General features: G+C 41.8%; 1 long non-coding RNA gene across 1 annotated transcript; it reads left to right on the top strand.

Annotated features, from left to right (window-relative positions):
- The first annotated feature begins 240 nt into the window (after positions 1-240).
- LOC124088285 (uncharacterized) lies at positions 241-7208 on the top strand. Its single transcript, XR_006850323.2, has 3 exons — positions 241-530; positions 4715-4829; positions 6372-7208. It is a non-coding gene; the product is annotated as an uncharacterized LOC124088285 (long non-coding RNA).
- Positions 7209-20538: the final 13330 nt, after the last annotated feature.

Below are 20538 nucleotides of genomic sequence, written 5' to 3'. Positions count from 1 at the left end.
CCGCCGCGCTCGCGCCCCCGCCCTCCGCCCTGCGGCTCGCGCTCCGGGGGCCCCCCAGCCTCGCCCGCGGCTCCTCACGCGCGCCCGCCGCTCATCGCCGGCCTCCGCCGCCCCCCATCGCCTCCGCGCCCCGCCCCCGCGGCTTCCGCGCAGCACGGCCCGCTTCCGGCGCGCGGTTTCCCGTGACGTCACTCCGCCCGCCCGCCACCGCCTCTCGGCCGGAAGCGCCGTGCGCCACGACGGCGCGGCGCAGGTGTGACGTCACGGGCTGCGCCAGGCGGGAGGCTCGGTGAAAGTGGGCCTTGCTGGCCTCTGAGTAGTCGGCCAGTTACCTCTGTGCCCTAGTGCTTGTGGCGCGTTCTCTTGTTACACCTGAATAAAGTCCTTATCCCTTCGCCCTACGGGCACCTTCAGCTCCCGCCCCCACGTCCCGCTGCACTGTGGACGGGACGCAGCCCCGTTCTTGGAGCTCTACGGCAACCGGGCTGAAACGTACTTTGAAGCAGCCAGAAGTGGGGGCTGATGGGTCTGTGAGTCTTAAGAGGAGTCAGGACACGAGACTGAAGGACAAGCTGTGGTGGCCCGGGGGTTGGAGAAGAGCTTACCTAGCAGATGGGAAGGAGTACATAGGGACACAGAATCTGCGCTGGGAGCTGAGGACAGCTGGGGTGGGGGTGTTTGGGTCTGTGGAGTGACCGTAGGTGACATTGGAGGTTATGATAGCTCAAGGAAGGCCCTCTGTAGTGCACACCCAAGTCTAGAGATCTCATATGTGATCAGATTCACAATTTGGAAAGATCGTGGGTAAAATATAGAAGGTAGTTGAATGACGTGAGATTTTTGAATCCATAGTTAAATAAACAAGCTCTTCTTGTCCATGCACTTACTAGTCATTTTAAAGGGTTAAGGAAATCAACCCTGCTAGGCTTTAATTTCATTATCAATAGATGTGAATAACTTTGATTCGACCTTTTGCTTTAAGGTGCAAAAAAGAATAAAAAGAGGCTCCATTTAAATAGTGTCAAAGAAATGTAGACAAAGAAAAAGAAGCATTGCAGTCTCACGGTCCGGATTTGAATCTAAGTGACATTGACCAGTTATTAATTTTCCCAAGCCAGAGTTTCCTCATCCTTAAATGTAGTTATTAACAAATAATAATTGACAAAGGACTGTGACCAGAAGATATAAAGAACATTTAGAACTTACGAACAAGACGACACAGTATAAAAACATGGGCAAAATATTTTAACAGACACTTTGCCACTGAAGATATACAGTAGTTGATAAGAACAATGAAACAATGCTTGGCATCACTAATCCTTAGGGAAATGTAAATTAAAATCATAATTAAATATCACTAAACGATAGAGTGGCTAAAATTTAAAAAGACTGACAATCAAATGTTGGCAAAGATGTGGAGAAACTGGAATTCTCATACTGCTGGTGGGAATGTAAAGTGACATTTTTGGAAAACAGTTTAGTAGGTTGTTTTTTAATAATTTTAACTAGCACATAGTAATAGTCCCTATGTGTAGGGTACCATGTGATGTTTTGATACTTGGATACATTGTTTAGGCAGTTAATTATGAACATACTTGCCATAATGCCTAATTGTTCCACTGCTAAGTATTTACCCAGGGAAAATAAAAGTGTGTCCATAGAAAACATACTGTATGACTTTAAAAAATTAGAAAATAATGTATAAACATATATATATGTATGTGTATATATATATATATATATATATATATATATACACACACACACACACACACATACACACACACACACACACACCTAGTGGGGGTGGGCTGGTCTGAGATTCTCAAGCTGCTCTGCTAGACTGCTCTGCTAAAATGTGCTGCTTTGATGCATCTTTGGAATGTCAAATTTCTTTCTCCAGTTTATTCCTTCTTGGAAGCCTTATATAAGAATATGTACATGTATATATGTGTGTGTGTGTGTGTGTGTGTGTGTATGGAAGCAAATAAGTAGTGGCCTGGGCATAGAGGGAGGGATAGATTGGACGGGGACATCAGGGAACTTTCAGGGTGGAAGTTTTATTTTGTGGTAGTAGTTTCACAGATGTGCCAAAAAGTCACTGATATATACAGCTTATTTTAGATTATACGTCTATAAAGTAGTTACTGGTTTTGGAAAAGAAAAAATTAAAGAGGATATTCAGGAGATCTACATTTAAGAAAATACCTTGTAGGATTGTCAGACATAATCCTTGAAAAATGTTTAGCATAATACCTAAATTATAGTGAGTACTTAATAAGTGGACCCAGGAGTGAGTTCAGAAAAGGGTAATAAGTATGGAGATCAGGTTGAGATCCTCCAGCAGACAGGGTGGGTTTAATGTCAAGCTTCTAGGAGAAGGAGAGTCAAATTTGGGTCTTGGACATATCTACCCTTGGAGAGGATTTTAACATTTCAAATTCTTAGGGAAGGAATGCAATGTCAAGTATCACTAGACATTCATGAAAGATACGCACCCATCTCCTGTAACTTGCTAACCAAACCACTTTCTGATTTCTGATTTCCCTGTGTCAGAGACCCCAACATTCAGTTCAAGCAAATGACTCTACCTTTCTGTTCATTTTTTTAAAAATATTTTTTTAAGTTGTTAATGGACCTTTATTTTATTTATTTATATGTGGTACTGAGAATCGAACGCAATGCCTCACATGTGCTAGGCAAGCACTCTACAACTGAGCCACAACCCCAGCCTATCAGTTTGGTTTTAATGAGTCAGTTCTATTTAGTGAGTCAGATCTGTTTTTTGTTTTTTTTTTTTTTTTTGAAATTTTATTCTTTGATAAAAGCCTAGCATTTTCTCCCCTTTCAGATATTTAATAATCACATTTTTGAGACTTTTTTAAAAATATATTTTTTAGTTGTATATGGATGCAGTATCTTTATTTTGTTGATTTACTTTTATGTGGTGCTGAGAATCAAACCCAGTACCTCACACCTGGGAGGCAAGCGTTTTACTGCTGAGCCACACCCCAGCCACTAAGAGACTTTTTAAAATATATATTTATTTTTTTAATGTGGTGCTGATGATCAAACTCAGTGCCTCACGGATGCGAGGCAAGCACTCAACTGCTGAGCTACAGCCCCAGTCCCACATTTTTGAGACGTTTTATGATTTTATTTTGAATATATGTAATTATAGTTTTATATTTAACTCCAGTTCATCTGGGATACATTTTGATGTGTAGCACGAAGTGAAGAATCTAAAAAATTTCCTTCAAATGAGTAACCAATTGTCCTAGTACTATTTATTGAATAATCCTTCAAGGATGGATCTCAACAGGTGGAGATAGGGGTATGCTATTTTGGGCAGAGGGAACATATGTCCCCAGATGGTGAGAATATGATTTGGCTGGAGCCCAGGGTCTGTGAGGAATGGATGGTGAACAATGGAACTGGAGGTAGCTGGACCTGGGCTGATAGAGGCCCTTGACTTTGCAAGCAGGGAGTTTGGGCTTGGTTAAGAGTGACTGGGTGGGGGAGACACACCATAACTATATAAATAGGAGCATGGTACATTCGGGTATGTGCTTTGGGGACATGATGCATGGCAGAAGATAGCATGAGTGGGAAGAAGTGGGACCAATGATGGGCCCATGGTTAAGAGGAAATGACTGCTATGAACCAGGCTAGCAAGGACTAGCCATGGCTGGGCAGGAGGGTCAGGATTGAAAAACAACATGGGGCCACCAGAGAGGAGTGGAGGAATATTTTGAGGCAAATTCTTGAGTGAGTAGAGACAGGGGCTGACCTTAGCAGACAATGATGTTCAAGAGCAAGAGTTCTTTGGATAAAGGTTATATCCAGTACTGAGCTGAGACTTCTAGAGGCTCCCAGTGCTACAGATGTTAGGTACTTCTCAGTATAATTCACAATAATGGAGCACAATAGAATGTGCTGCTTTGATGCATCTTTGGAATGTCAAATTTCTTTCTTCATTTTATTCCTTCTTGACAGCTGTAAGCTCCTGCTTTTTAATAAATTGAGCATGAGTGAGAATGAGTAAATTGAATAAATTTACTTATTTAGTTAAACTCAAGAGGCTGACTGGCTGACTGTGGGAAGATGTCCTTATGACTCTGGGACTCAGGTGGAGTCCAGTACAGGGGTGTGTGACAGAGATGCAGATTGAGGTGCTGTCACCAGATAGGTGGATTGTATATCAGACTTTTGGAGGTTGTGTAGAGAATTTAGGGACAGGTGAACTGGATGAGGAGAGAGAACGAATAATTGGAGGTCACATGTGTTAGTTCATTCTGAGCTGCACATGGGCTTCCTGCATGTCTTGGAAACCCACCACAAATCACACAGCTCTTAGGAGATAGATCATAGACTGAATCTCAAGTTCCCCCTTCCAAATATTGTGTTCTTGATGCTTTCACTTTGGGAATCGGGGAGGTGGTTGAAGCCAAATGGCAAAGCACTCACAAGCAAATGTGTGAGCAGGAAGTGTGGATGGAGGAACCATCCTGTGATAGGCCAGAAAAGGATGGGAATGTGTGAAGGAAAGCAAGATGGAAGCTGTTCTATTCCAAAGAGAGTGAAGTTACTCCCAGACTGAAGAGGTATGGGTCTTGACAGAGCCCTTAAGTGAGGCCTGGAGCAGGTGCAGGAGACGGGCACATGGGAAAGGGATGGAGGCCTGAAAAGTAAGAAGCATTATCTTCCTTCTGAGACCAGGAACAGAAGAAGAGACCCAAGAGCCTCTGGTGGAAGGGAGGGAAATTGGAGCAGTTGATTCCGAAAGAGCCCAAGAGTGAGGCCAGCATGTGAGCATCTCCAATTTACAGGTGAGGTAATTCAGTCCCAGGGGACTGGGCAGCAAAGTTCTGGTTCTGTAACGTGTACACCCTCTAAGGGAGTAGTTCAGGTTGAACAGGGCATTACAGCCATACTTAAAGACTCCCAGACCAGGCCCCCCACACTACACATGAGGGCCTTCCTTCTGAGGAGGAAGCAAGAAAGACCCAAAACCTGAGGCTGGAGGCTGGACTGGACTAGGAGCCCTGCTGAGCAACCCTAGCAAGCCAAGACTGGGGTAGAAGCAGGGTGTCCTTGATTCACACACCATGAGGAGTGTAGAGGCTGGGCTTAGGACAGCAGATGGAAGTGGATCTTGCCAGGGCTGAGAGATGGTAAGGGGGCAGGGGATGCCAGGGCCTGGGGATGGTGACCTCAGATGACCAGCCTTGGCAGGGCCAAGCTGTGGCATTGGAGGGAGCTGAACCAGAAGAATGAGGGAGGGTTCACATATTGTGGGAAAGGCATGCCTTTTGCATTTTTTGCCTCTTAAACTTGAAATTTAAATTTAAAGAACAGTTGTAAGAGTAGGCCTCTTCAAGCCAGGCACAGTGACACATGCCTCTTATCCCAGCTACTTGGGAGCATCCTCTGCTTAAGCAAGGCCATCCTGGGCAAATTAGTAAGGCCCTGTCTCAAAATAAAAAATTCAAAAAGGATTGAGGATATAGTTCAGTGGTAGAACATAGAACATCCCTGGATTCAATTCCTGGTTCAAAAAATAAAGAAATAAAAAACTTTCCCAAAATTCTCCCAAATGTTAACATGTCACCTTATTTGCTTTAGCATTCTGTCTCTCTTGCCTTTCTTTGTGTCTGCCTATGCCATCTTATTTTCCCTTCCTGTGTCTCTCTCCATCTCTGGCTCAATGTCTCTGTCTATACTTATATTTCCTTCTGAACCATTTGAGAGTAAACTGAAGACTATGACACTTCTTTACCCTTAAATACTTTGGTATCTATTTCCCAAAACAAGGACCTTCTCTTACTGCACTGGAGCAGCATTATCAAAATCAAGAAAGTAGCACAGGCAGTGTGCTGTTATCTGTGTACTTTGTTCATTTTGTGCCCAAATGTCCTGACTGCATCCTCTGCAACCTGGAAGAATCCCACAGCATTAGCTGCTACATCTCCTTCTCTCTACTTTGGAATCAACCCTAGGTCTCTGTTCATCTGCATCAGTCACATTTGGAAGAGTGAAAACTGGTATTTTGTAGATCACCTCTCTGGATCTGGAGATGCTTCTTGACAACCCTCTGGAACTGTCTGCCACTCTAGATGTTCCAGTCCCCCCACTGCAAGCAAAGGCTGCTCATATGCCAACCCAGCCTGTGCCTGAAGCCAGGGGGAAGATGGGGATAGATGGTTTTTGAAGTTTCAGAGTCAGGGGCTGGCAAAGGGGCCTGGGGACCTGCAAAAGGGTTTCATGACCAAACATAGTGAAAACTACATCTACTCCAGGCCCTCCTGTTTTGAGTTGTCCTGTTTTGGAAGCTGTGGGTTTTATGGTCTTTTCTGTTCTTTCCCATTCAGGATGAAACCAGACTGGAGGGAATTAGGAAGGTGACAGCTTACAGGCAACCAGTGTGGCAGGCCACCAGTCTGGCAGAGTTGCTTGAGACTCCCAGACCAGCCCCACCACACTACACATGCATGGCAACTTCACACTTCTGGACCAAATATCCCATTGAGGACTCCAATGACATCTTAGATTTGTATGGCTGAAAGCAAGTTTGTGCTTCTTCCACAGTTAAGAGATTGCCTCATCTTGGCTCTGGATGGAAGGCTGCACCTGCTGTTTATTTGGGGAATTTTTGTCTTCTGTGAGGTGGAAAATCAATTCCTTGCATGACTGTTAGGTTCTCAAGAGAACTGTTTCTCAGCCTCAAGGCTTAGCAGTCACACTCTGTCACCCCCAACCCACAATTTACAATTCTCTGAGCACCCCAGAGGTGGAAAGGCCATTTTAAGTAAGACTGTAATGCCCTGTTCAACCTGAACTACTCCCTTGGAGAATGTACATGTTACAGAACCAGAATCTTGGAATGTACCTGATCCCCTGTTGCCTAGGCCCCTGGGATTGAATTAACTCATGTCTGTGGATCACGCCCCCTTCTCACCTGTAAATTGAAGATGCTCACATGCGGCTCAGAGAGCTCCTCTGAACTGTTGGGAATACATATGCAAATGGCTTGGTGGATGTGGATCTGTACTCAGAGACATTGCTGTTATTGTTGATATTATTCATAAAGGTGACTGAAAACCTCCACAAATCTCCTGGCTGACTCCATATTCTAGAAAGATCCTACTAACTTCAGCTAATGTTGAGTTACAAGAACATACAGATAAAACACTGATGTATTTTTGTCATTCTGTGGGAAGTATCTTTGTTGGACAAGAGAGTTGAAACTTCCAAATTTGAAGAGAATATCAGAATATTAGACAGGAAAAGGTCAAAACTAGGGTCTTTGGGGTTTGAACTCCCCCCTGCAAATTATACCCTGAAACAGGAGGGGAAAGATTGACACACAGGACCTCTCATAGGGTGACCTTTCCTCTCGTGGGCTCCCTCAGCCAACAGCTGAGTGTGCAGAGCCTCCTCCTAGACTCCAGCTGCCCAGCCCCAGCTGGAGCCAGCTGTTGTGCCAACAAAGCCTCCAGTTAGGACTCTTGCCCCAGCTGCTGTGGGGAACAGGTTTGCCCTTTCAAAGCGCCCCATAGGTCACTTGTGGTCTTTCTATGGAGCCAGCCAAGAGCCCATCTGTTCTGGTTTCTCACTCACCCAGAAAATCCCAGTACTCCCCCACACCCACCAGCACCCTCCCCCCACTTCCCAGGGATTCTATTTCTGCCTCCCCTGAACCTTCCAGAAGGGCCTTCTGGCTCAGAACCGGCCCCTGCCTGGTTACTCCGTCTGCCCTTCTGCCTGATTAGAGCAAGGGTCTCACATAGGCTGGATGATGCCCAAGTCTGCACTGAGCACAAAGCAAGGCCATGTGATGAAGGAGGATATTTCTGTGGGCTATTAATGATGATGGCTTCAACAATATTCACAGCCTTTAAAATATCTTTATCTAAAGGAAGTTACAAATATAGAAAGAGGAAAGATTAGACAAACCCTGTGGATTGAAATCAGAGATGTTGGTATGAACTTGTGATTGTATTACACGCATGTACACACACATGCAGATAATATTGAAACACACATATGTTCATATTCATACACATGCAAATATAGAAATATATATTCACATACTTAGAGACATATATATACACAGATATAGAAATTCATAAACATATATACACAAATGCAGATAGATGTAAAACACATTCACACAAATGCTGGTAGATAGATATCAAAATAAATAATATGTGCACATGCAGATAAAGAAATATACATATATACCTGCAGATAAATTTAGATATAAACACAGATGGGCATAGATATGAGCATATTTTTTCCTGTACTGGATATTAAATCCAGGGATGCTGTACCACTGAGCTACATTCCAAGCACTTTTTATTTTTTATTTTTAATACAGGGTCTCGTTGAGTTTTGTAATCCTCCTGCCTCAGCCTCCTAAGTTGCTGGAATTATTGGTGTGCACAAACATGTCCAGTGAATGTGTGTGTATGTATAGATATATATTTCCTAGAAGCATGATGCCCAATGGAAATGAGCACAACCAGAACCCCGATCTTTGTTTCTTAATACTATTCTCTATTGAAAGGAGCCAGACCTCATTGGAGAAATGGTTGATTACAGGACTGGAAGAGAAGAAAGTACAAGTTAAACTTGGACTATTGATTTCAGAAAGTAAGCACTCAAAAAGTGGACATGTTAGAAGGATACTCATATTAACTAAATATGAGACAATTTAATAATTAAATAAATGGTGATAGTAACAGATTATCAGCCACAGAATAAGAATCCATGTATGCATGCAGGTATAATAAATGAGAGCCAGAAAGGCTCTTCCTTATAGTGAAACACAGTGATAAATATAGAAAGAGTGATGGAATTTGAAACCAGTGGGTGGAAGTTTGCTGAGTAAAGTGGATGTGTACATAGTTTCAAAGTATCTCCCCGTAAATACTTATTAATTACATGGGAAAAATAGCAACTCAGTAAACATGACTGTGATCACAGTTAACATCAGCAAAAGTGGGACAATGGACATCATGAGGTGCCTGATATAATATGGAGAAAGAATCAGCCTCAGGTCTGTAGTATTCCTATAAAAAAATACAAGCCAAGGGGCTGGGGCTGGGTCAGCAGTAGAGTGTTTGCCTAGCACAGGCAAGGATAAGTGCTGGGTTTGATCCTCAGCACCATATGATAATAAATAAATAAATAAAGGTATTATGCAAGCCAAAATGGAGGAACTGTGATGGGGCAAAGGGGAGGGAAAGGATGGGAGAGGGTATGGGGATAGGAAAGATGGTGGAATGAGATGGACATCATTACTCTAGGTACATGTATGGCTGCACATATGGTGCAATGCTACATCATGTACAACCAGAGAAATAAAAAGTTGTGCTGCAGTTGTGTACAGTGAATCAAAATGCATTCTGCCGGGGGTGGGGGGGCTGGGGTTGTGACTCAGAGGTAGAACACTTGCCTAGTATGCATGAAGCACTGGGTTCGATCCTCAGCATAATACCTTTATAAAAATAAAGGTATTATGTCCACCCACAACTAAAAAGTTAAAAAAAAAAGTTTATTTTTTTATTTTATTATTTATTTATTTTATTATTTATATATTTTTATTTATATATATTTATATATTTTATTATTTATTTATTTTATTATTTATTCTAATTAGGTATATATGACAGCATTCTGCTGTCATATATACCTAATAGAATAAATAAATAAATAAATAAGATGCTTTTTAAAATTTTTCTATTTGTTTTAATTAGTTATAATGACAGTAGAATGCATTTATGCACTTTGATATATCATACATAGATGGAATATAATTTTATTTTTCTGAGTGTACATGTTGCAGAATCATATTGGTCATGTACTCACATATATACATATAGTAAGAATGTCTGTTTTTTCTACTTTCTTTCCTATCCCCACATCCTCTCCCCTCCCCTCCCATAACTTCCCTCTACCTAATCTAAGGTAACGCTATTCTTCCCTAGTGCCCCCTGTCTTATTGTGAATTAGCATCCACATATTAGAGAAAATATTTGGCCTTTGGTTTTTTGGAATTGGCTTATTTTGCTTAGCATGATATTCACCAACTCCAACCATTTAGTGGAAAATGCCATAATTTCATTCTTCTTTAAAGCTGAGTAATATTCCATTGAGTATATATACCACATTTTCTTTATCCATTCATCTATTGAGAGATACCTAGGTTGGTTTCATAATCTAGCTACTGTGAATTGAGCTGCTATAAACATTGATGTGGCTGCATCACTATAGTATGCTGATTTTAAGTCCTTTAGGTATAAATCAAGAAGTGGGATAGCTGGTTCAAATGGTGATTCCATTCCCAGTTTTCTGAGGAATCTTCATACTGCTTTTCATATTGGTTGCACCAAACTGCAGTCCCACCATCAATGTATGAGCATACCTTTTCCCCATATTCTCACCAACATTTTTTGTTGCTTGTATTCTTGATGATTGCCATTCTGACAGGAGTGAGATGAACTCTTAGTGTAGTTTTGATTTGCATTTCTGTAATTGCTAGAGATGTTGAACCACTTTTTCATATATTTGTTGATCAATTGTATTTCTTCTTCTGTGAAGTGTCTGTTCAGTTCCTTGGCCCATTTATTGATTGGGTTATTTGGTTTTTTAAATATTTTATTTTTTAGTTGTAGTTGGACACAATATCTTTAATTATTTGTTTATTTTTATGTGGTGCTTAGGATTGAACCCAAAGCCTCGCCCATGCTACGCAAGCATTCTACTGCTGAGCCACAACCCCAGTCCTGGGTTATTTGTTTCTTTTGGTATTAAGTTTTTTGAGTATTTTGTATATCCTAGAGATTAATGCTTTATTGGAGGTGCATGTGGTAAAGATTTTCTCCCAGTCTGTAGGCTGTCTTCTCACATTATTATCCGGGATGCTTTTAAGTACTTTCTGTGTTCTGCACTGGAGAGCAGCTACTTCTGAATCTTCTTTTTCTACATACATACCTGCAAACTCCTTTGGGTCAGGAACTATACCTTGTTTTTGTGTTTCTTTTATAGTAAAACAGTAAATACTTGGTGGAATTGAATAGAATTCAAGAAGTGTGCAGTTTTTAATTTCCTTTTCTTTGGGGGGAGTCATTTATTAAGTACAAAAACAGAACACACATTAAACAATCATAACTGAGTTACAACTGGTCATCCCAATGTGTCACTATTTTTCCTCCTATTAAAAAATATTTTCTCATTTTAGGGAGGTGGCATGTCTATAATCCCAGCTCCTGTAATTGGGAGGCTAAGGCATGAGGATCCTAAGTTTGAAGCTAGTCTGGGTGACTTAGTAAGACACTTTCTCAAAAATAAGATTTTGAAACAGGTTGAGGATAGGGCTGGGGTTGTGGCTCAGTGGTAGAGCAGTCACCTAACATGTGTGAGGCCTTGGGTTCAATCCTCATCACCACATAAAAATAAATAAATAAAATAAAGGTATGGTATCCAACTTCAGCTAAAAAATAAATATTAAAAAAAAAGAAAAAGGTTGAGGATGTATGTAGTTCAGTGGTAGAACACTTTCAGAGCATGTGTGGGGCTCTGGGTTCAATTCCTAGCACAGTGTTCTCTTTTTTAAATTAAGTTTTTATTGTAGAGAATTTGGAAAATTAAGAAAAGAAAAAAATAGGAAAATGTAAATGATTCAGATTGCCATTTGCCAACCAAAGATTTACTGCCTATCCTTCTTATTCCTATGTAAAAACTTAATGCAATTTTACATGTAAGTGTGCATATAATACACATTTGTGTTACAAAACAAAGATCCTATTATGCATGCTGATATATAATGTTCAATTTTTATTTTGTGCACAGAATTAGATCTATCCATTTATCTGACAGATTTATCATAAGGAATTGGCTCACACTATTGTGAAGCTGGGAAGTCTGAAATCTTCAGGCAGGCCACAGGCTGGAAGCCCAGGGAGTTGATGTTGTGGCTGGAATCTGAAGGCTGTCTGGAGGCATAATTCCCAAGGGAGGACCTCAGTTTTTTGTTTTTCTTTTTATGGCCTTCAACTAATTGGATAAGACCCACCCACAGTATGAAAGATCATCTACTTTACACAAAATACTACTGACTTGAATCTCCGCCCCCCTCCCCAAGCACTGGAATCAAACCCAGGAATATTCTATTTTATTTTGAGACAGGGTCTTATTAAGTTCTGAGGCTGGCCTCAAATTTGTGGCACTCCTGCCTCAACCTTCCAAATTTCTGGATTACAGGTATGTGCAACCACGCTTGGCTAAATCTTTTTCTCATCTAAAACAATACCCTATGGCAACAAGACTAGTATTTGACCAAAAACTGGGTATCATGGTTCAGCCAAGTTGACACATAAAATTATCCAGCACATAGCCTCCTGAACTTGATTTTTCTCACTCCACATTATGGAATGTTTTGTGTTTAGTTGGAGTTAATTCATATTCACTGCTTCATAATATTTTATTGTAGACAAATATCACCACCAAATATCCATTTTCTGCCCATAGTCCTTAGGGCATGAATATTCTCACAAACAGATTGTTGAACCTATTGGAGCTTGTCTCCTTGGGAAGATATGTGGGGCTTGTCTTAGGTATATATCTAGTAGTGGTGTCTATTGAGTTGATGGGCATCTGACTGAGTTGATAAAGAGATGTCAAATTTTCCCAAGTCTTATACCTGTTTCAGTCCCTGCAAATTTATGTAAGTAAGAGCTCTCTTTGATCTATGTCCCCTCTTTCTATTGTCAAATTCTTAATTTTTGCCACTGGAATGTAAAGTACTATCTCTTGCTGCCTTGGTTTGTCTCCCTGATTCTGAGGAGGTCAAGCATCTCTTTGAGTGTTTGGTAGCTGTGTTTCCTCTTTAGTAAAATACCGATGAATTTTGCCTGTTTTTTTTCTACTGGGCTAGGAGTTCTGTACATCCCCTTAACACAGTCATTTACTGATATGTCTTCTCCCACTGATAGTTTGTGTTTCACTTCCTTAAGAGTATCCTTTTTAAAAAATATTTCTTAAAATATTATTTAATTGGGGCTGGGGATGTGGCTCAGGCGGTAGCGTGCTCGCCTGGCATGCGTGCGGCCCGGGTTCCATCCTCAGCACCACATACAAACAAAGATGTTGTGTCCGCCGAGAACTAAAAAATAAATATTAAAGCTCTCTCAAAAAAAAATTATTTAATTGTGGTCAGAACACTTAACATGAGATCAGCTCTCTTAACAGACTTTTTAGTACATAATACTGAGTTATTAACCATGGGGCAATGTTGTAAGCATATTAACTGAAACTTAATACCCACTGATTAGCAACTCTCCCTCCCCCAACCCCTCAGTCCCTGGCAAACATTATTTCACTCTTGGTTTCTATGAGTTTGACTGTTTTGGATTCCTTATGTAAGTGGTATCATGCAGTATTTGCCTTTTTGTGACTCATTTATTTTCTTTACATAATGTCTTCAAGGTTCATTATGTTGCTGTATATTGTGAAATTTCCTTTCTTTCTAAGGCTTATTGACATAGTATAACACATTTTATTTATCCATTCATCCATCTAGGGATATTTAGATTGTTTCCATAACTGGGTTGTTGTGAATAATACTGCTGTGAACATGAAGTGCGTGTATCACTTCAAGATGTTGATTTCACTGGGCTCAATGGTGCAAGCTGTAACCCCAGTGATTTTGGAGGCTGAGGCAGGAGGATCACAAATTCAAAGGCAGCCTCAGCAAATTAGTGAGACCCTTGTCTCAAAATAAAAATAAATAAATAAAAGGATGGGGAATGTGGCTCCGTGGTTAAGCACCCCTGGGTTCAATCCCTGGTACAAAAAAATAAAAATGCTGTTTTCATTTTTTTTGGATAAATACCCAGCAGTGGGGCTTGCTGGATGGTATGGTAGTTCTAGTTTTAATTTTTTTGAGGAAACTTCATACCGTCCTGTAGAAGTTACATGAGACTCTTCAGGATTACATGAGACTCCTAATGACAGCTTTTACCAATATATCTCAAACAATGTAGAGTATCCCATAGGATCCCTGGTTCTCATATCAGAATCACCCGGGGAGGGTGTGACATCCTGATTTAGTTGGTTTGGGGTGAGGCCTGGCCATTGGGTTGTTGCAGAAGTCTCCAGTTGGTTCTAACCTGTGCCTGGATTGGACGGCCGTGAAGCACTTCCTGTGGCTAAGAAGCTATTAGTTCCAGTAGGAAATTGGGAAAATGTGTATTTATTAAGACAGCCCTCAGGCAGTTCCAGAAGGGGATGGATATAGGATACACTTGGGGAATCCTCCAGCCTTTAAATCAACTGGAAACTGAGAACCATTGGCTCACACACACACACTGGGCCCTGTGCTTGGGCCCTGTGCTTGGGCCCTTTGGTGTAGCAACAGTCTTACAGTCCCTGGTGTGTCATATGTTCCTCTCCCTCTGCTCCAGACTGAGGTGCAATTATCATCTTTTCAATTAAACAAACAGTATATAGATGCTTCATTGCTGAGAAAGACCCAACAGAGCAGGAGCAGGGACAGTGTTTTTGACATCCATCTACCCTGCACACCATGCGCTCCCAGAGGCACCACCTTTCTGCTGACCAACACCTGGGCTCTCCCTACTTGGGGTTCTGGCAGAGCTGTTCCTGAATCCACACCACCTGTGTGCCTGCTCCATCGCCTCCTGTCTGCCACTCTTTAGGTGGCCAGTGGCCCTTCATGCTTGTCCTTGAACATTTGATGAGTTCTTTGAGCTTTAATTGCTTTGCGGTGGGGCTGTTTCCAGATGGCCAGCCCTGTCTTTCTGTCGCTGTTGGACTCCTGCTTGCTTTGCCTGCGTGGGACACGTCGCCTCCATCTCCGATCCTTGTGCTTGAGGCCAGTTGCCGGCTCCCTCCAGCCAGGCTGGTTGTCCCCACGTTGGAGGGCTGTCCAGCCATCTGCTCTCCAGCGCCAGCCTGTCTGGATTTAGCCAGGATCCGAAATGGAGCTGCTACCTCAGAGCAGTCTATCCACCAAATTCTTATTTTCAAAGTGTGGCTGCTCTCTCCTGTTTTCAGAGTAGGAAATGGTCCACTCTCCTTCAGGGAGAGTTCATACTCTCTCCTTTTTGATAAATTAACAGAGGAGTATTTTCCTGCCTGCTGGATGAGATAAACCATGATATCCCTCACCTTTTTTGTCCTCCTCTGGTTGAATGAATTTTTCACTTAACTCAAGTTTTAATTCAGGCAGTAAAAATATTTTAAAAGTATACTTTAGGGGGCTGGGGAGCCCAGTGGTAGACTGCTTGCCTAGCATGTGTGAGGCACTGGGTTTGATCCTCAGCACCACATAAAAATAAATAAAGGTCCATCAACAACTAAAAAAAAAAAAAAAATTTTTTTTTAAAGTATGCTTTAGGGCTGGGGTTGTAGCTCAATAGTTGAGCGCTTGTCTCACATGTGTGAGGTACTGGGTTGGATCCTCAGCACCACATAAAAATAAATAAATAAAATAAAGGTATTGTGTTCATCTATAACTAAAAAATTTTTAAAAGTATACTTTATGTAAAACTTCCTAAAATACTAGAGGAAATTTAAAATGAAAATTCACACAGTCCTGTCACCCCAGTGCACTTGTTTCCCATCATTCTCCACTTCGCTTCTACTTTCTACCAACACGTCTATTTCTGCATTGTAATTATATAGTATGTTATATGTAGGAGATTGAAAACAAAACAATTCTTTCCTTCCCTCTGACAGTACATTATTGAACAAATATGTTGCTGTGTTTTTCTGTTGTCTTAGTGATCATCAATTTAAATGAGCTTTATGAAATTTATGAAACTACATGTTCTGTGGATTGGAAATTTAGATCATTTCCAGTTTTTGTTTTGTTGTAAGAACATTTACATGAGCTGCTGGGGGGATTTTGGTTTTGTTTTATTTTGGTTTTTGGTGCCAGGGATTGAACGCAGGGGCACTTAACCATTGATACATATCCCCAGATGTTTTTATTTTTTTGAGACATGGTCTTGCTAAGTTGCTTAGGGCCTTGGTAAATTGCTGAAGCTGGCCGTGAACTTGCAATCCTCCTGCCTCAGCCTCCCAAGCCTCTGTGATTACTGGTGTGTGTCATAGCACCTGGTGAGCAACTGTTTTTTTTTTTTTTTTTTTAGTTGTAAATGGACACAATACCTTTATTTTGTTAATTTATTTTTATGTGGTGCTGAGGATTGAGCCCAGTGCCTCACACGTGCAAGGCAAGCGCTCAACCATTGAGCCACAACCCCAGCCCCAAGCAACTGTTTTTAATTCAGTAATTCTGCAGGGCTGACCAGCAGGTATAAAGTGTAGTGGAAACCTGTCTCTCCACCACAGTTTCACACACATTCTACATCACACATTGTGGATCTCTGTTTTTTGTTTTTTAAGACAGGGTCCACTGTGTCACACAGGCTGGTCTCAAACTCCTGGATAAACAGATCCTCCTGCTTCAGCCTTTCAAGTAATTGGGACTACAGGCATGTACCATCTTACCTGGCTCCATAGATCTCTGAATTCGCTTCCCCCAAACTGTAGTTTGATTACTTTCCCCTAAATATATATATTTTAAGAGATTGCCAAATAATATCATTGGAAAACTTGAGGAGAAAATTGAAATGCAAATAGGAAGGAGAACATGCAATGTTGGCTCTCAAGGGCCCTGTTCCCCAACACATGCTGTGTTGTGGGAATTGCCTCCCATGTGGCCCAGGGCCACTGTCCAGTCCTGCTCTAGCTCAAGGTCCCTGGCACTCTCTCTACCTGATCAGTTCCACTTAGCACCTCTAGACAAAACTTGAAAAAAGCATGATTATAAAATATGCTGATGAGCTAAACTGAGCTAGAATAGCTGACATGAAAAAATAAATCAGGATTTGAAAAGACCACAAGAGACCATCAAGGTAAAGACCTCTGTATGAGGCAGAGCACCCCACAATGATTGTTAAACTTTATCTGTGGATGTAGACAGAGTTTCAAAGGCAGGACAGAGAGGGAACAATATTACTGGCAGGCGGGGTAAAATTGTTAGTGATTTTTTCCTTTTATTTAAAATTCCCTTAGATATTTCCCAGTATAGATACACTGCATATACTAAGAATAAAATAATCCTTTAAAACAAACAAGGCTTGACTGAGCAGCTCAAGGGAAGGCACATGTAGGACTAGAGACGTAGCTCAGTGATAGAACACTTACTTAGCATTTTGTGAAGCCCTGGATGCAGTCCCCAGGGTCCCCAGGGTCTCAAAAAAAAGAGAGAGAGAGAGAGAGGGAGAAGATGAAAAGGGGAAAAGAAGGGGAAGAAGAAGAAAGTGTAAAAGGGTAAGGGCTCACAATCCTAGTGTGTGTGGTGGAAAAGGGGCAAACTGGGCCTTAGGTGCGCCACTATAAGACGGACACGTGAACCATGGTGGGAAGATGAGAGTCCAAGTTGGCAATAAAAGAAGAGAAATGCTGGGTCATGCCATCAAAATTAAAAACTTTTGTGCACCAAAGAAAGTGAAAAGATAACTCCAAGAATGGAACAGAATAATTATAAATTATAGAACTGAGACTCAATAAAAAAAAAAAAAGAGAATGCAAAAATGGCAGAGGACCTGAATAGACATTTCTCCAAAATAAATATATAAGTGACAAACAGTATATGAAAGTGACAAACAGCATATGAAAGTGACAAACCTGATTCCATGTGGATCACTGATAGAATACTTGGAGTATGAATCATTCTCCAATTAAAAAAGTAAGCTGGGCACTATGGTGCACGCCTGTGATTCCAGTGTCTTGGGAGGTTGAGGCAGGAGGATTGTGAAAAGCCAGCCTCAGCAATTTAGCAAGTTGCTAAGTAACTCAGCGAGATCCTGTCTCCAAATAAAATATAAAAAAGGGCTGAGGATGTGGCTCAGTGGTTACATGCCCCTGGGTTCAAAATCTGGTACAAAAAAAAATAAAAATAAAAAAGTATATTACAAGGAAGCTAGGGGGCTCATTTAGATAGTGACAGTTTAATCTGAGAAATACTCATGACTTGATCTTAAATGCTGGCAGAAGCACAGGGGTCAGAGATAGGGTCGAACTTAGTCCTGGCAGAGAAGCTACAAGGCCAAGGGGCAAGGTAGCCCCTCCAAGGGACAGAGAGAGGTTGAAGCTCAGACTCTGTGTGGGGACCTTAGCCTGGGGTGATTGTCACGGCTGTCTGTGAGTTGCTCCTGATCTCTGGCCAGTGGTCTGGTGGGTGGTCTTGGGTCTGTGGGCAGAAGGGTAGGAGGACCAGCAGAGACTGAACCCTTGTAGGGCCTTGCCAGGAAGGGGCCCTGCCTGCCACGGCAACCAGGCCTTCCACTCAGTGACTCATGACCCAGTTCCATGGTCTTCCCATGAATCCTGGAAATACCCTTCCCAATTCTGGGAATTTCTTCCTATGACTTTGCTAGTCTCGAGTTGTGTCAACTCAACTCTTTGGAACTTCAGGAAATAGTGATGCCCAGAGACTTGTCCTAAGTCCCCAAAGCCCTGTTTCTATCCTCCATATTATGCATGCTGTCAAGCTTGCATGCCCAGAGAGCACAGTGTCAACTCTGCATGGGACCCAGGATGTTAGCACCTCTCAAGTATGTTGTATAGCAGAGCTACACTGGAAAAAAAAAATTTTTTTTTGGTACCAGGGATTGAACCCACCTTTTAATATTTTATTTCAAGACAGGGTCTTGCTAAGTTGCTTAGGGCCTTGCTAAGTTGCTAAAGCTGGCTTTGAACTTGCAATCCTCCTGCCTCACCCTCCCAAGCTGCTGGGATTACTGTTTATTTAAAAAAAAAAAAACAACAACAACATTTTAAACACTTTTTAAAAAGATACTCTAAAAATAGCTGGGCATGGTGGCAATTCTTTAAAAATAGCCAGTCGGGCTAGGGTTATAGCTCAGTTGGTAGAGCACTTGCCTAGCGTGTGTGAGGCACTGGGTTCCGTGCTCAGCACCACATAAAAATAAAATAAAGGTATTGTGTCCATCTACTATGAATAATGTTAAAAAAAACCCGCCAGGCATAAAATAAAATTAAGGTATTGTGTCCATCTACTATAAATAATATTAAAAAAAAAAAAAAAAACAACATCCAGGCATGGTGGCACATGCCTGTCATCCCAGTGACTTGGGAGGCTGAGGTAGGAGGTTCACAAGTTCAAGGCCATCCTCAACAATTTAGCAAGATACTGCCTCAAAAGAAAAATAAAAATGTAGCTCAGAGGCAAAGTGCTCCTGGGTTTAATTTCAAGAATCACAAACAAAACAAAATAAAAAATAATAATAAACCTTTAAAAATAAAATCTCAATTATAAAATAAAATTTAGAGAGCCAGGGTCTTGCCTTGTTCCTGATGCTGTTGGGGTGCAATTGTAGGAGGCAGGGCTCCACACTTAGGGCACTGGTGCAGCCAACACCAGCCCCATTTCTAGAGACCTCAGTCTCTGCTTTCCACCGGCCATGTGACCTTCAACACAGGTTTGCCAGATTCAGCAAATTGAAGTATCACAAGTTCACATGAGGCAAGGCTCATCTGAAATTCAGATGAACAAGTCAGCCTGCATTTATCTGGCGTCTTACTTGGACAGCTCGTTCCTTGTAGCTGAGAAACAGGCATGGTGAAAAGTCTCTCTACTTGTGTGCTGGTGTCCTCCCACCCATCAGATCTGGATACCAGAAGACACATACCTGCTTTCGGGAAAAAAGAATAAATTGGAGGCCCCAGATGAGAGAGTTTCTGACAGTAGAGGGAATCCAGGTTCTGGATTTGCTTAGGCCTCTTCCTCTGCAGGCCTAGCCCCATCTTCAGTTCAGCTGTCCACATAAAGACCTTTTCCTGTTGAGAAGTCATTGACTTCTGGCTCCCATCTGGACTCACTTTAGGGCTCTCCTATGCAGTAAGGCTTTAATACACAAACCATTAGAGAGACTTGCTTGATGCACACTTTGGGACACTAACACCAGCTGTTGCCATCAGTTGTGGGGGCACTCAGATATAGAACCACTCAGAAATCACCTACAGTCATTGAGCACCTACTGGTACCTGGGTTCTGGGTTAGTAAAACCTGAATGCAATCAAGGTATACAGGCAGTATCTACCTTGTCTTACTGTGTCTAGTCATCTTAGCAGGCTGTGGCCAGCAAGGTAACTCAGTTTGTATTCATAATATTGTTTTCTGACCAAGTACACTCAAACAGCAACATTAAAATTAGATTTTCAACTCTTCCAGGCATTCAAGCCTGGTTCAAAAGCCCTGACGATCCCCGCTTGTGCCCCCTTCTCAGGCTTTGCACCTGCTGTGGTATCCTCAAACCCTGTTTTCCCTCTTTCTCTGGTGTCTTCAATATCTACCCTTTGACATCACTTACTCCATGGCCCCAGGGCCTCCCAAAACTTATCATTGAAAAGCAATACCACATTGATTTTGCTTACAAATCTGCAGTTTATGGGGGCTCAGCTGAGATAGCTCTTTGG

Source organism: Marmota monax, unplaced genomic scaffold (genome assembly GCF_021218885.2).
Source record: "Marmota monax isolate L192 unplaced genomic scaffold, Marmota_monax_Labrador192_F-V1.1 WCK01_AAM20220418_F8-fsc00109, whole genome shotgun sequence".
Taxonomy (NCBI): domain Eukaryota; kingdom Metazoa; phylum Chordata; class Mammalia; order Rodentia; family Sciuridae; genus Marmota; species Marmota monax.
Note: the sequence above shows the minus strand (reverse complement) of the source record. Positions and strands in the feature narration are given on the sequence as shown.